The sequence below is a fragment of the Onychostruthus taczanowskii genome, unplaced genomic scaffold (genome assembly GCF_017590055.1).
Source record: "Onychostruthus taczanowskii isolate IOZ18803 unplaced genomic scaffold, ASM1759005v1 scaffold60, whole genome shotgun sequence".
NCBI lineage: Eukaryota > Metazoa > Chordata > Aves > Passeriformes > Passeridae > Onychostruthus > Onychostruthus taczanowskii.
The window spans coordinates 323,392-338,159 of record NW_024503680.1 but is presented as its reverse complement, the minus strand read 5'-3'; the positions used below and the strand labels follow the sequence as shown (position 1 = coordinate 338,159).

Genomic DNA, 14,768 nt, shown 5'->3' with positions numbered 1-14,768 from the left:
CCTCTGAAGCTCCAGGGCTGCTGGAGATGGGCCTGCTCTTCCTCTGGCAATGCAGGGCAGGAGAAAGCTGCTCCTCTGGGAATGCAGGGGGCAAAGGCTGCTGTGCTGTTCCAGGCTCAGATTGTATCCAGGTAGGAATGCTTGGCTCCTGCCCTGGCCGGAGCATCTCCCCATGGGATGATGGAATTTGATCAGCCCTGCAGGGACACTCCCTGGCCATGAACAGCAGAGATCTCCTGGAGGGAGGATTGGCTGTGGGAGAGATCAAGAAAACTGCCCCGTGAACAGCAGAGAACTGCCCCAGCTCTGACAGATGGGCACAGAACGCACAGCCCCATTTCCAATCTCAGACAATCTCTCTGACAAAAGTCATTTTTCTCCATCAGACAATGCTCTCCAGCTCTGCTGCTCCGTGTCTTTGATTTGAGGCACTGCTCCCCTCAGAGGAGCACTGGAGCGTCTCTGCTGCAGGCTGGGAGCAGCCTGGGGCTGCATCCATCACAGCACCACAAACAACAGGGGGAACCACGGGCAAACAGAGCCGGGAGTGGGGCAGGGCACAGAGGAGGAGTGTGGGAAATGGATTTGTAGAAAATCAATACTACTTCCATTTCAATTAATAACATAATAACAAATATTAATACTTTCAAACATACAACCGTACAAATCAAAACCACTGTCAATTTACTTTTACTAACATATAAACATAATTACAAAACCTTTATAAAATTATATTATATACGTTTATCTAACCATTCAAAATCCATCCACAAACAACTTCAAAAACTACAAAATTTAACAAACCAAATTAAAACAAACAATAAATCATAATTAAACAACTTATTTAAAAAATAAAATTTTAGACCTTAACTAAAAATATTTACAAAATAAATTTATGTACATTATTATTATAACAATATTAATAAGAATACCTTATATTCTTCACTGTACACAACAATCAATAAACAGAGAAGGAGAAGCAGCTCCAGGAATAATGCTCTTGTCAAGCAGGTCATGTCCAAGTGATCCCTTCCCTGCTATTCAGGTATGGAAAAGGCTTTTCTCCCCCAAATCAGTCTGGCAACAGCTCTCCCTAGTTCTGTACCAAAAGGTGACAGCAGTCTAAGCAGGTAAAAATTTAAACCACTCTTACCAGGTAAAATTTAATTTAGTTGTCCCTCATCCTGCTTCTATTTCCCAAGGCCCTGCAGAGAAGAGGACACACAAACCACAGGGTTTAGAGCCAAGAAAATAGTTATAAATGTTCCCACAAACTTCCCATTAAATTAACTTTGGTCTTTTGGGGAACCCCCCCTTTGGTTGAGGCTTTATTATTTTTATTTTTATTATTTAGAAGCACTTCACAGGCAACTTTATCCAACCAAACAGTACCTCAATATCCACACACAACAGATCTGGAGCCCATAGGTTCAGAGAATACAAAGAGGGTGGGCCATGCAATAGAGGAGCAGAAACAGAAATGGGGACCAGCTATGAGCACTACTTCAAAAGAAAATGAAACTGTTTGAAATAGTTCATTCAAAATAAGGAAAAAAGGTCAAGGATAAGCATTGGTTAAAAAGGAAATAATCTCTGCCAGAGAAGCTGGGGCTGCTCCATCCCTGGAAATGTCCAAGGGCAGGTTGGAAGGGGCTTGGAGCAGCCTGGGATAGTGGAAGGCAGAACAAGGTGGTGTTTGAAGTTACTCCTAATCCAAACCATCCTGGGATTCTCTGATAAGCAAAAAGAAAAAAAAAAAAAAAAAAAGAAAAAAAAAAAAAAAAAAAAAAAAAGTAAACCTTAGGAAATTTTTTGGAATAGTTGACTCCAATGGGAACACACACAGATCAGAACTAGAGAGCAGCTCAGGGTGGTTGAGCAGAGATCTCACTAAAAATTAATTTTAATTCAGATTTAGATTTAGATAGAAACTAAGAGCAAGATTGGAACTTGAGGCAGAAGGATCAACAGCAAATCAATGATCATCCCCCTGCCTGGAGGAGAAGGAGGGGGATGGAACAGAACCCACACCTTGGCATCAGCCCAGCTGAAGATCTGCATTCGTGCAAACCAGGAAACAATCCCGAATTCTAACCAGTTGTTTTTTATCCTTACATTAATACCCAATCTCTGTTCAGGGAGTCACTGCTGTGCCCTGTTTGTTGGTGGGTGATTTTCTCCTTGGAAGCAGCAGAGGCAGCAGCCCTGGCCCCAGTACAAAACTCTGCACAGTTGCTCGGTCACAGGACTGAGTAATAAATTCAGCTCCGGTTTCTTCACCAACTGAGCTTACAATTGTGCTTGAAGACTTTAAGGCGAAAACTTGACACTGTTGGAGTCAGTAGGTGGGGTTTTTTTTCACTGCCTACCCTAATAACCCAGTAACTATTGTAATTATGTATGTATTTACTTATTTATGAGCTAAATGTTGTAGGCAGAGGAGGTCTAAGCCCAGGCTTTCTCCAGAGTTCATTTAGCTGGAGTATCAGCTGTTTATTGCCCACAGAGCTTGGTCAGTCATCTGATTCTACCATCTGATTTGCACCCCCTTTTGTTGCCAGAGATGTCGCAAAACTGTGCAAAATCCCCCAAGATCACACACTGGGTATTGGAGAGCTTCTCCTCCACACACAGCTGCATGTCACTTCTTGTAATTCCCATTAATATTCACACTCCTTTTCTCACAGAACTTTCCACAAACACAATTTCCTTCTATGAATGCTGATGAAGAATGGACAGAATGGATAAGAAAATGCTGGAAAATTTGTTATTTTGATTGGAATGAGTGTTCCCACACATTACTCCATTCATTCAGCACACACTTGCAGAAGTCATGGTTTTTATTATGAATTGGCTTTAGTTTCCTGTATTTACTGAACCCATCTTTGTGCTGAGCACTACAAGCAGCAAAGTCAACACGACACCATTAGCAATAATTACAGCTCAGGTTTGGCACCAAAATCATTCTGACTCTGGCAGCTGCTGCAAAATATGTCAGTCAGAGAGCTTCACCTCCCAGGCACTGCAAGTTCCCTCTCCAAAAGTGCAGCAGGCAAGACCTGATCCCTGCAAAATCCCTGTTCTACATCCCCCTGAATCATCATCACCGGGCCACTTCCAAGCCAGGGGCTCCTCCCAGGTGGCTGAGACACCACCCAAGGCTTCTGAGAGATCGCTCAGGAAGAGAAGAACCTGAGCAGCAGCAAGATTATTACCTTGGAAGGAACTGGAAGGAAGAAATTAGAGGCTAGTTAAAAAAGATCATCAGCACTTCTGGGGTGGGACTAGTCCTGTGCTGGGCAGGCTGGGACACCTGCAGATTCTTCTCAATCATCTGTATAAGAACTAAATTTCAACTATTTTACTCATCCTGGAGAATGCTGAATTACATCGCCTGGGGCTCCATCTCAGGACACAGTTCCTATCACTGTCACTGCTTTGTAATAAAGGAATGGGACTATTGTTGGTTTAAGAACTATTTATTGCTTAGATAAACATCAGTCTCAGAGATTTTAAAGGAGTAAGCAGTTGGTCATAGTTTAAAGTAGTTGCAAGTTCTTTGTTAGAAGGCAATATATAAGTTTCTAATCTAATAGACAGTTGCTACAAGATTTATTTTGCTTTTCTAACTTATCACTTGTATCCCCTTCTATTGCACTGTGGATATATTTACCTAATAGGCTATTATCACACCTATACACATCTGCTTCTATTACAGCTTTTAAACTCTCAGCTTACTCTATACAATCACATTACTATTCTATAGACTCTTTACCATCATACCCAACACAGTTTCTTATTTACTTGAGGTATATTCTTATTTACAACTATAGAAACATAAGTTTATGATTTTTCTACTTAATGTCTGTGTACTTTATTTGTACATCAATCCAAGCTCCTTCCAAGTGCAGATCAAACCCTCCTGGCTCTGTGGAAGTTTCTATTTTTCCATTTCCCATAAGTTCCCAAACACATTTCAGCATGTGCTGAAATAGTTACCAGTCAAGACAAGGTATCTGGAATCCCAGTTAATCAGCCAGGCAAACTCCTGAAAATAGCTGATAGAAAATAGCTGCTAACCAAGCACCTGCAGGGACTGTGCTGGCAGGGGCAGGGCAGCTCCTGCACACACAGTTCATTAAAAGGAATTGCATCCCACATAACCAGAGGTGGATTTAGAACGCTAGACAGTGCCCAGCTTCTGAGATCCTGACTTTGCCAACTTACAAATGCCCCCCAGCTCATGGATTCTTATAAAAAGTAAAAGCTGAGAAGAAAAAATATCCTACAGTCCAGCAGCGCTGATTTCTCACCCAGTTAATCAGCAGGATTTGGATGCTCTGACCCACAGCAAGTCCTCCAGCCAGGCTATAATGAGGAGCAGCAGAAAGCTGCTGGAGCTCTCCAGGACCTCCAGGACAAAGGGCTGCAGATGATTACCAGTTGTTTACTAGACAGCAAAGATAAATGCCTGATCAATGCCTCAGGATACTCATTTCCATCCCCAGCCTCTCCTCAAATCCTCTCCAGCCCTTGCCCATGTCCTTCCCTGTCATTCTCAGCACATCCTCCCAAACCACCTCCCACACCTGCCTCTAGCCCCCAGCTCTTCCCTAGCCTCCCTTGTCTCTGCTCCTCCTCAATAATCAAGGCCCAAAAGGCTGGTTTTGTTGGCAGCTTCCTGCCCTATCTGGAACAAAAGTTGCCTCCAGCCACCCAGCAGCTCCCAGCCTGAAAGGACTCACCGAAATATACATTTAATCTATTCCTTGTGCTTCCTCTAATGCAAATTCCCCCTTTGCAGACAGTATGAGTGCTCAGGCACCTGTCACCATCAAGTTGCTTTCCCCACGTGCTGAGCCCAAGCCCTCACTCAGCTCAGGCTGCATTTTAAAGCTACATTTGGATTTTTCTCCTCCTGTATCACCCACCCCAGGGCTCTGGCTCCAGCTTCCACCAGGCCTTGGGAACTGGGCTGCATATTCCCCAGTCCTGGATTAGCCTCAGCCAAAGGCTAATGGCCCATCCCACCCAGCTCCTCAGTGCCAGCACTGCTGTGCCTTTGTCACTGATTTGGGTCCTGTTACCCACCAGGCAAATGGGGGAGTTTTAACCCTTTCAGCCCTTTGGTCTGGTCTCTGTTCCTTGCCTTACCAGCACTGGAAGAGGGTGAGAGCACATCCTGCTCCAGAAACAACACCCAATAGCTGTTGAAGGTCTAGACAACTATTTTAGAGGATTAAAAGCAAGATTCCAACCTGGCCAGCAAATATTTAAAGGTTTTAAACACCTGTTTCACAGCTAGTTTGACATTAATAGGGGTGGCAGTGTGGGGGTCCTGCCATTTCAAGAAGCAGCTAGTTCACTTCCACACAAAGCAGGCTCTTGGTGCCAGTTTTCCTAAGATCAGCACACACTGAGGACAAGCTCTGCCATGCCCTGCTTTGCCTTCTGTGCTGGGCTTGGGCTAGCCTCACAGGGCTGCCTCCTTCTCCTCCTCCTCCTCCTCACTGCCAGAGGGCTTTGGCAGCACCAGAGGCACATTTCATCCCAAAGCAGCAGGATCCATGAAGCAGGCAGAGCTCAGCAGGAGATGAGAAGGAAATCCCAGCTCTATAATAGACCTGGCCCATGGCAGTGGCAGCCAGGGGTCTCTGCTCCTCCTCCTGCTCACCCAGGGTCCCTGGGCCCAGCTGCTCTGCAGAGGCTCCTTGGGCCACCTCCCACCCTGCTGTGGCTGGGAGCTCTTCCCAAAGGGAAATGGGCAGGGTAAGGTGCTGCTCGTGGTGGTTGGGAGCTCTTCCCAAAGGGAAATGGGCAGGGTAAGGTGCTGCTCCTGGTGGTTTTGGCCAAGCTTCTCAGGTCCCTCATCCCTGTGACCCCAGCACATCAAACTGCACCAACACCCTCAGGGATGACAGAATGGCCAGCTCACAGCTGGCCATGGTGGCCCACACCCTGGGGGCACAATGTGGGCCAGGGAAAACCTCTTAAAAACCCTGCTCTGAGCTCCAGTCCATGTTCTGCCTCAGCTGAGAGGCCACGGAGCCCTGCAGAGCCTTGGACTCTTCAGGGGATGTTGGAATCCATCTGCTCCTGCCTGCTTTAACAGGAAAATCCAACAGGATCCAGCACTGTGATCCTGCTCCCACAGAGATGCTGCAGGACCCCAAGCACTCAGGAGATTTTTGCTTTGGCCAACGTTTGTTTCAAATGAAAGCCACACCTTCCACAAATGATTGGAAACCAGGTGGGAAATCTCCAAAGCCCAACTCTGGGAATAGGCAGAACTGCTTCAGATTAATGTTCATGAGGAGAACTTTATTTCCTTCACACCCCACGTATCCAGATATAAAACTTCCAGGGGAAATTTCGGGAAGTATCTTCCTGTGTGGTGAGGAGACAGCCAATGCTTTTGGGCTCCATGAGCTCAGGTGAGCTGGGGAGGTCACAAATTCTAAACCACCGAAAATTAAATTCTAAAACCTGTCAGGCTCAAATAAAAATCCTTGCAGAGGTGCTGAAGAGCTTGTTACAAGCCAAGATCACAGCAGTGGAGTTTAGCATTTCCCCTACAACTGCATTAACAATAGGTCAGAAAGGGAGGAAATCACTTCCAGCTCCTGTTTTGTAATATTTTCATTTGTCACTCTGAATCTTCTCTGGGCTTTCAACCCTGGGCATGGTTTGTGAGCTGGTGTGGGCTGCTCAGGCTTGTCACCTGCACCAGGGCCAAGGCAGAGAGCTCAGACCTGCCTCTAGACTTCCCTACAGCCTCCCAGAGATGCTGAGAGGGACAACAAAGGACTGAGTGGGACAGACCTGTACAGGGACCCAAAACCAGACTGGAACAATTAGAGTTCTTAGATCTAATGCCCACAGAGCAAACACCTTTATATTTCTATATTATTTAAAATTATTATTATTATTTTCTTTCTTTCTTTCTTTCTTTCTTTCTTTCTTTCTTTCTTTCTTTCTTTCTTTCTTATGTCTTTATTTTCTATTTATTCTTTTATTACTATTATTATTCTTTATATTTCTATATTATTATTATTATTATATTTCTTTGCATACTAGGAAATTCACATATTAATGTGAGGTTTCTCAAAATTGTGGAATCACAGAATGTCCTGAGCTGGAAGGGACCCACAGGATCATCCAGTCCAACTCCTGGCCCTGCACAGACACCCCAACAACCCCACCCTGGGCATCCCTGAGAGCACTGTCCAAAATACAGAAAGAAACTGGGTTTGTTGAGCTGGGATCCTGCTGCAGGCAGTGATGCAAGAAGATAACAAAAGTGTCACAGATACTTCCCATAATATTTAGTCAAAAAATCCCTGTGCTCCCCTTAATCCCTGTAAGTCCATCCCTTACTTCTCTGTAGGATGTCAGCACATGCAGGGCTCAGAGGGATGAGAAGAGCAAAGCTGTGCCAGGAAAGCACTCCTGCCCCTGGGACAGGGTTTTGTACCAGAAACCTCCCAGAGGCTGAGGACAGAGTGACAGAGCAGGGCCACACTCGCCTCCAGAGGGGCGTGTGCAGGGCAGTGACAAAGTGACAAATTCCTGCAGGACACCTTCCTCTGCTCCTAAAAAATGGAGCCAGCTCCAGGCAGGTAGGAGGAGATAGATTGATGGTCAAAGTTCAGAAGAGACTGTCGCAGGAGCTTGATAAATACAACCCATCAGAGCATCAGTGGCATGGGAATGAAGGATGTAAAATAACTGAGTGAAACTCAGCCACCTCAAATGCAGCTGGAGAACTTTATGCAACTCCTGCACTCTGTTTTCCATCAGCTGGATTTCCCTCCCAGTGTGCCCAGCAGAGGAAGCAGAGCAGCTTTCTCAGATATTTCACTTATCCCCTTCTCAGCCCCTTTTCAAGCATTATCTGCCCTCCTGCTCTGCCTAAGGAGCAAGATGGGCAAATTACTTTGCACTTCTTTCTGTTTCCCCCCAATAAACCTCACTGGGAAAGGTCCCCTGTGCCCAAAATGGTCCTCAGTGCTCAGAGACAGTGCCCATTGTTCATTGTATGAATCTCAGCTGAGCCCTGTCACAATACGACATGAAATGAACGACACTTGCACTCTGAGATGTCTAAGGCAAAAAGGGGCAGTTTATTTCTGAACTCCGATATTTACAGAATTCTAAAAGTGACCATAGATTGGAGGATGAAATTGCTACTTCTCCAACTACACTGGTCAAACCAACAATCCATCAATTCCTCCTCCAGAAAGGAATGCAAAACAATCATTATTTACATGAAAAGTGCATGAGAAACTCCATTACCAGAAGAAGCCAGAGGGCCAGAAGGCTCTTCTAAGCCTTCTTAGAAGGCTTAGAACTTTAGAAAAACAAAGCGACAGAGCCCCATAATTAACAGTGTCCCATGTGGAAATGCTTTCCATCTGTCACCTCTGCACACCCTGAGAGATCCCAGCAAGAAGAGGAGTGGCAGAAATTATGGAACAGTTTGAGTTGGAGGGACCTCAAAGCCCATCCAGTGCCACCCCTGCCATGGCAGGGACACCTTCCACTGTCCTAGGGTTCCCCAAGCCCTGTCCAGCCTGGCCTTGGGCACTTCCAGGGATCCAGGGGCACCCACAGCTGCTCTGGGCATTCTGTGCCAGGGCCTGCCCACCCTCACTGCTAGAAGGATTCATTCCCAGCAGCTCATCTATATCTCTCCTCTTGCAGTTTAAACCTTTCCTCCTTCTCCTGTCTGCCTGTATAAATGTGTTCAGGCAGTTTTCTTCTGAGGGGACACTCAGGACCATCCAGCCTACATATTCTCCTCCCTGAGGACAAAGGTGGCTCTTTGTCCCAGGGCTCCATTACCTACAACACTCCCGACTTTGCTGTCCCTGAAGCTTGCCGGCTCACCTGAGCAGGCACTTCCTGCACCTTTTTTTGCAGAAAACGGTGTTGTCACTTCTCAGGTGAGGCCCAGTGGAATCCCTGACCGTGGGGGCAAAGAAACCTCCCCCACCCAAATGCAGGCACCTGGGGACACTCAGCAGGAGCAGCAGCCATGCAGCCAGAGTGGCCCAGAGGAGCCCTGGCCGGCTCAGTGCTGCACAGCACGGCAGGAAAACCCCACGGACACTGCCCAGTCTGGCCAGTGGGGAAAGAAGCCTTCCTCCTCCCAGTGCAGGCCACAAGGACACCTCTGGGGTGTGTGAACAGGCAGCAGCCTGGCCAGAAGGAGCAGGTCGCCAACTGGGGATGCTCCATGCTGCAGAAGAAGCCAAAAGCCCCTGGGGGCCAGTGCCAGTCTGTCCCAGGGGAAAATCCCTTCCTGACCCCACAGCTGGGAGCAGCTGCTCCCCCAGCACTGAGCAGGACCTGCCTCCCCAACCCACAGACTGCTCACACTGCCCAGGAGGTGCCTAAGCCCTGCTGCCCCTCAGCCTAGAGGCATCTCAGGACCTTCCAAGTGGCAAAATCCCCCCAGTGTGATCGACCTTGGGAGGAAGAATTCCCTCTGAGCCTGGTGGGCATGCTCTGAAGTGTCCCTTGCACATCTCATTTCTCCACAGCTCTGTGGGGGAGGATGGTGAGCTCCAGGGTGCTCCTCAGGACAGCATTCCCTTGTCACCATTGTGACCCAGCTGGAAAGGTCTGGCAGCCCCAGGCAGCCCCGGGGGTTGGGAGTGTCCTACTCACCCTGCCAGTCCTGCTTATGTCCTGTGGAGCTCGCAGTGTCCCCTGGAGGGTGACAGGACCAGCCCTGGAGGGGCCTAAAGCTGGCCCTGCCAGGAGCTGCCTTCCAGCAGAGCCCTCATCCAGCCTCCAGCTCCTCCACGTCATTCCACGGGCTCCTCACACAACTCCTCTGCCAGCCCTCAGGCCGGCTCTGCCTGAGGTGACGTTTTCAGGCTGCAGTGGAACTCAGGAGCAGATTCCTTTGCCATGTGTGACCTCCTGCCAGACACGGCCTCTGGCTGCTCCTGCAGGAACCAGCTCCTGAAGGGAGGGAGTGAAACCCCACTTTGTCCTGGAGCTGGGATGCTGCTGCAGCGTGGCAGGGGGGTAGAAATGTTGCAACCTTCTTCAAAGTGTCTCCTTCAGAAGCCACTCAGAGTAAGGCCACCAGAACAGCCATTTCAAGTCCATGCACACACACACCATAGGTAGCTCAGCAGAGGAAAGTGTGAAAAATGCGTACTATATGATTGGTTCTTTGCAAATATTAAAATGAATACTGCATGTGTTATGTTGGAAAGTTATGCTGCATTAATCTCTTTTAAGTAGTGTGGTAAATATAGTTTTTAGGCTATAGCCTATATAGTTTCTATATAAAATAGAAACTATGTGATGTAAGATACTTTTCTAACTAGCTTAAGGAATGGATAAGATAATCAAGAAATACTTGCACACAGATAACAGCAACAAGACACCAAAATCCCAAGAGAAGAATTATTGTCTCCTTATCAGGAAATACCAAACTCCTTCCACCTCCTTCCAGACTTTGAGAAGCCAACAAGATGAAGCGGGGGGGGGGGGGGGGGGGGAGTTGACAATAACCAGAGAACACCCTTTGTTTGAAAAGAATTTTTGCATCATGTATGAGATATATGAATATGCAACAGGCTATTGCTTTTAAGGGTTAATCCTTTGTTAGCAGGTGTGCTTTCGGGGCTTGATTGCCCAGGAAGCTTCCAGACAGTCTGTATTTCTTTGTTTTTTATTGTCCTCTATTGTTCTAAGTCTGATTGTCCAAATTCTTATTGCTCTAATTTTTATTACTATTTTTATAACCACTTTATTACTATTAAACTTTTAAAATTTTAAAACAAGTGATTGGTGTTTTTCACAAAAGACAGGAAGGGTCTCTGTATGATGTATTCCAACAAAGGTTTATTCCAAAGCACGCTGAAGGGATCAGGGAAAAAGACCAAACCATGGGGTGTGCACAGACTCGAGTATGGGGTCAGTGACCAATGACCTGAGGACAAAGGGCAGGGCTGTTGCAATGGGACACGAGATGAACAACACACACACGTTGACATGTCCAGGGCAAAAAAGGGCAACATTTATTTCTGGACCTCGGAATTTATAGAATTCCAAAAGTGACCATGTATTGGACAATGAAATTGCCACCTCTCCAGTGACACTGGTCAAACCAACAGTCCATCAATTCTCTCCTCCCCCAAAAGGAATGCAAAACAATCATTATTTACATGGAAAGTGCGTGAGAACTCCATTACAAAAATGTAAACATCAGAAGGCTTAGAAAAACATTAGAAGAACAGGGCAACACAGGGCAAAGGGCAGCAACCTGTAGGGACAATGAGGGATGAATAACTGGGGGGGGCAGTGTCAGCTGGCCCATTGGGAGACAATCCAATGTGGATTGGCAGCAGTGCTGCAGAGCACTGTGGGCTGAGTCCTCTCTTTAGCCTAGGTGGGGAAAACTCCGTGGTACATGTCCCAGGTTACAATATAAAGATGTATTCTATTCCCATCCTCAAGAGCTGCCGAAACCAAGAGGGGCATTGTTTTTTTCCTTATCTCCTGTTAATGGGCCCATCAATGCCTTGCCCATGACTCAGAGATAACTCCCTCCAGGAGTCCTTTCTGTTTAATGGACCCATGGGTGACTCAGAGAACGATATCAGCCCATTGTGAGATGCTCTGCCCAGGGGAGAGGAGCTCAGCATCCTCACCTGGATATAATCTGGGAGTTGGGACAGAACAAGCTGCCCTTACCCACTGGTTTTCCAGAGGACAAGAGCTACCAGATCATTCCTCCAGGATGACCACTTCAACGAGACCATTTCATCTGGACTGCTACCACCACCCTAACTAGCAGGGTGTCAGGTTGTATTCTGACTCCGTCAGTGATTTTTCTTTTGTATTATTGCAAGTATTTGGGGATTTTTTCCCTTTTCCTAATAAATTGTATTTCTGACTTGGAGTCTCACTGGTTTTGCTTTCAAACCAGACCATACATTATCTTCCAAGGCAAGGTCCTGGAGATTTCCCTGAGGGGGAAGGATTCAGAGGATCCAACAGGATGCCTCTGGTGTGAGCAGCACAACGGGAGCTCCTGCTGCCGCAGTGACATTTCCACCCCCACCCTGCAGGGACTGGGGAGCTGAGTCTGCTCCCAGCCCTGGACAGGTGAACCTGCTCCAAGCCATTGATTTCATGGGAGATCAATGTGCTGAAAATGGAACTATCAGTTTCTGCACAGGGTGACACACAGTGGCATTTAAGGCAGAGCTAAGTGGAATTGCTCCTGTTGCATGGCACAGAATACTAACAGGAATTGATTTCACCCTCTGGAGGCCTGGCTTTGTTTATTCAGTGGCCAAGGGGGGTTTTGGTGGTTGTCCTCTATTTTAAATGCTTTGCCTAATCCCATGTTTGAAGCAGATGAGAGGGAGAATCAGGATGCCTTGTGTAAATCGAGCCAAGTTTGCAGATGAGGAAGAATTCAGCTCCAAAGACAGAGTTAGAAGCTGGAGTCCAAAGCAACTTCTCCCTTTTCTCTCTCCCTCTGGCAGCTCAGTGCTGTCTCAGAAGTCAGAGCTGCTCCAGTGGGATGCACACAGCAGAGGACAGCTTTGGTTTACCCAGTCCCAGGGAACACATGCTCTAAACAGGCTGCTCATAAAGGCACCGGCCTGGCCCTGTGTCCTGAGAACTGCTGGCCTCTCCAGGCTCCTTGTTCCAAGTGGCACTTTCATCCTTGCTGAGAATCTTCCTTCCAGGATGCTGCAGGCAGGGTCTGACAGGCAAAGCCCATATAAAACCTGTCTGAGAGGGATCCTTTGACTCTCTATCAGGGAGTAGGATAAACATGTTCACAAAATGAGCAAACCATGGGCAGTGCTGGCTCAGAGCACGAGGAGTGAGCCAGGAGCTCCTCAGCTTTCTCATCTCTGGGTCAGCAAGGGCTGGAGCCCCCAGAGCTCCTCCTGAGCACTGCTCACAGCCCACGGGGCATCCTAAAGGATATTGCAGGATTCACCTGAGTTAAAACCCTACAAATCCAATCCAGTGCCCACTGGGATTGGTGGAGGAGCTCCCAGTGAGTCTCCAGACTGTTTGCTGGCTGCAGATCATTTCCAGAGTGCTCAGCCATGATTCACAGAAGGAAGGGACCTTAAAGCCCATCCCAGCCCGCCCCTACCATGGACAGGGACACCTTCCACTGTCCCAGGCTGCTCCAAGCCCTGTCCAGCCTGGCCTTGGACACTTCCAGGGATCCAGGGGCAGCCCCAGCTGCTCTGGGCACCCTGTGCCAGGGTTCTACTACCCTCACAGAAAAAATTACTTCCCAATATCCAACATAAATTTCCCCATTTTCAGGTGCCAGACTCCCATTTTGTTGTGGAGATGACACATTTAGGTCACAGCTGAAGCACACAGAGTCCAGGTGGAAATTCATACTGCTGCTGTTATCCTGGTAACCAAAACTTGTAACTCCAGCCTCACAGGAAGGGGGGAGATGTGTCTTGGAATATTTTTCTTTTTGCCTCATCTGATAATGATTTGCTCATCCTTTTGTTCAGAGAGCATTCATTAAACAGGGAATGGGACAGGCAGCAGCACTCCAGGCCAAATTCCAGGGGGAATTCATGTCAGGACAGTTTGTCTTTCCCACATCCCATCCTGCACTCTCTCTGTGTCTTACCTGCAGCAGCTGTCAGGCCCAGCACTACCTGGGCTCAGCTGAAAGGAGGTTTAGGCACAGCTTTATCTCCAGAGCTGGGCAGTGCTGGATCTCACTGGATAGATGTGATTATGTGCATATATGATATGTGCATACCTGTGACTCTGCACATCTCTTTCTGCTGTGCTGGAAGAGAGGAAAACACACAAGCAGGTTCATTGTGTGCATCCCCCAGGCTGGAGGCTCAGAAAAACCTGCAGCCACATGAGTTCCACTCATTCCAGCCTGCCCAGGATCCCGAGGAAGTCAGGCAGCAGGAAGGGTGAGAGCACATCTCTGCTGTGGGTCAGAATCACCCACTCCACTGGTCACATCCCCACAGGATGGGAGGCAATATGCCCCAATGTCCTGGGTTACAAGATGTGGCTGGGCTGTGCATTCTGTGCCCATCTGTCAGAGCTGGGGCAGCTCTCTGCTGTTCACTGGGCAGTTTTCTTGATCTCTCCCACAGCCAATCCTCCCTCCAGGAGATCTCTGCTGTTCATGGCCAGGGAGTGTCCCTGCAGGGCTGATTAAATTCCCTCATCCCATGGGAGATGCTCCGGCCAGGGCAGGAGCCAAGCATTCCTACCTGGATACAATCTGAGCCTGGAACAGCACAGCAGCCTTTGCCCACTGCATTCCCAGAGGAGCAGCTTTCTCCTGCCCTGCATTGCCAGAGGAAGAGCAGGCCCATCTCCAGCAGCCCTGGAGCTGCAGAGGAAAACTGCAGCCTTGTGCAGGATCCCTGCTCCAGCAGAAGCACAGCTGGCACTGCAGGAGGGCTGAGCCCCCATGGGATGGGACTGTGCCACCACCCTGACACACAGGGGACAGGGCCTGCTCTGACTCTGGCAGTGGGTTGTTTTGCATTACTGTATTGTTTATTTTATTTTTATTTTCTTCCCTAATAAAGAACTGTTATTCCTACTCCCATATCTTTGCCTGAGAGCCCCTTAATTTCAAAATTATAACAATTCAGAGGGAGGGGGTTTGCATTTTCCATTTCAGGGGAGGCTCCTGCCTTCCTTAGCAGACACCTGTCCTTTCAAGCCAAGACACCCAGTGACCTTGCTGAGCATTTTCCACAGACTCTGCT

At 47.8% G+C, this 14,768-nt stretch overlaps 1 long non-coding RNA gene across 1 annotated transcript; it reads right to left on the bottom strand.

Moving 5' to 3' along the window:
* Positions 1–200: 200 nt before the first annotated feature.
* Positions 201–9,850, bottom strand: LOC121343836. The gene is made up of 3 exons (XR_005953744.1): positions 9,673–9,850; positions 1,154–1,205; positions 201–252 (listed from the first exon to the last, which is right to left on the bottom strand). It is a non-coding gene; the product is annotated as an uncharacterized LOC121343836 (long non-coding RNA).
* Positions 9,851–14,768: the final 4,918 nt, after the last annotated feature.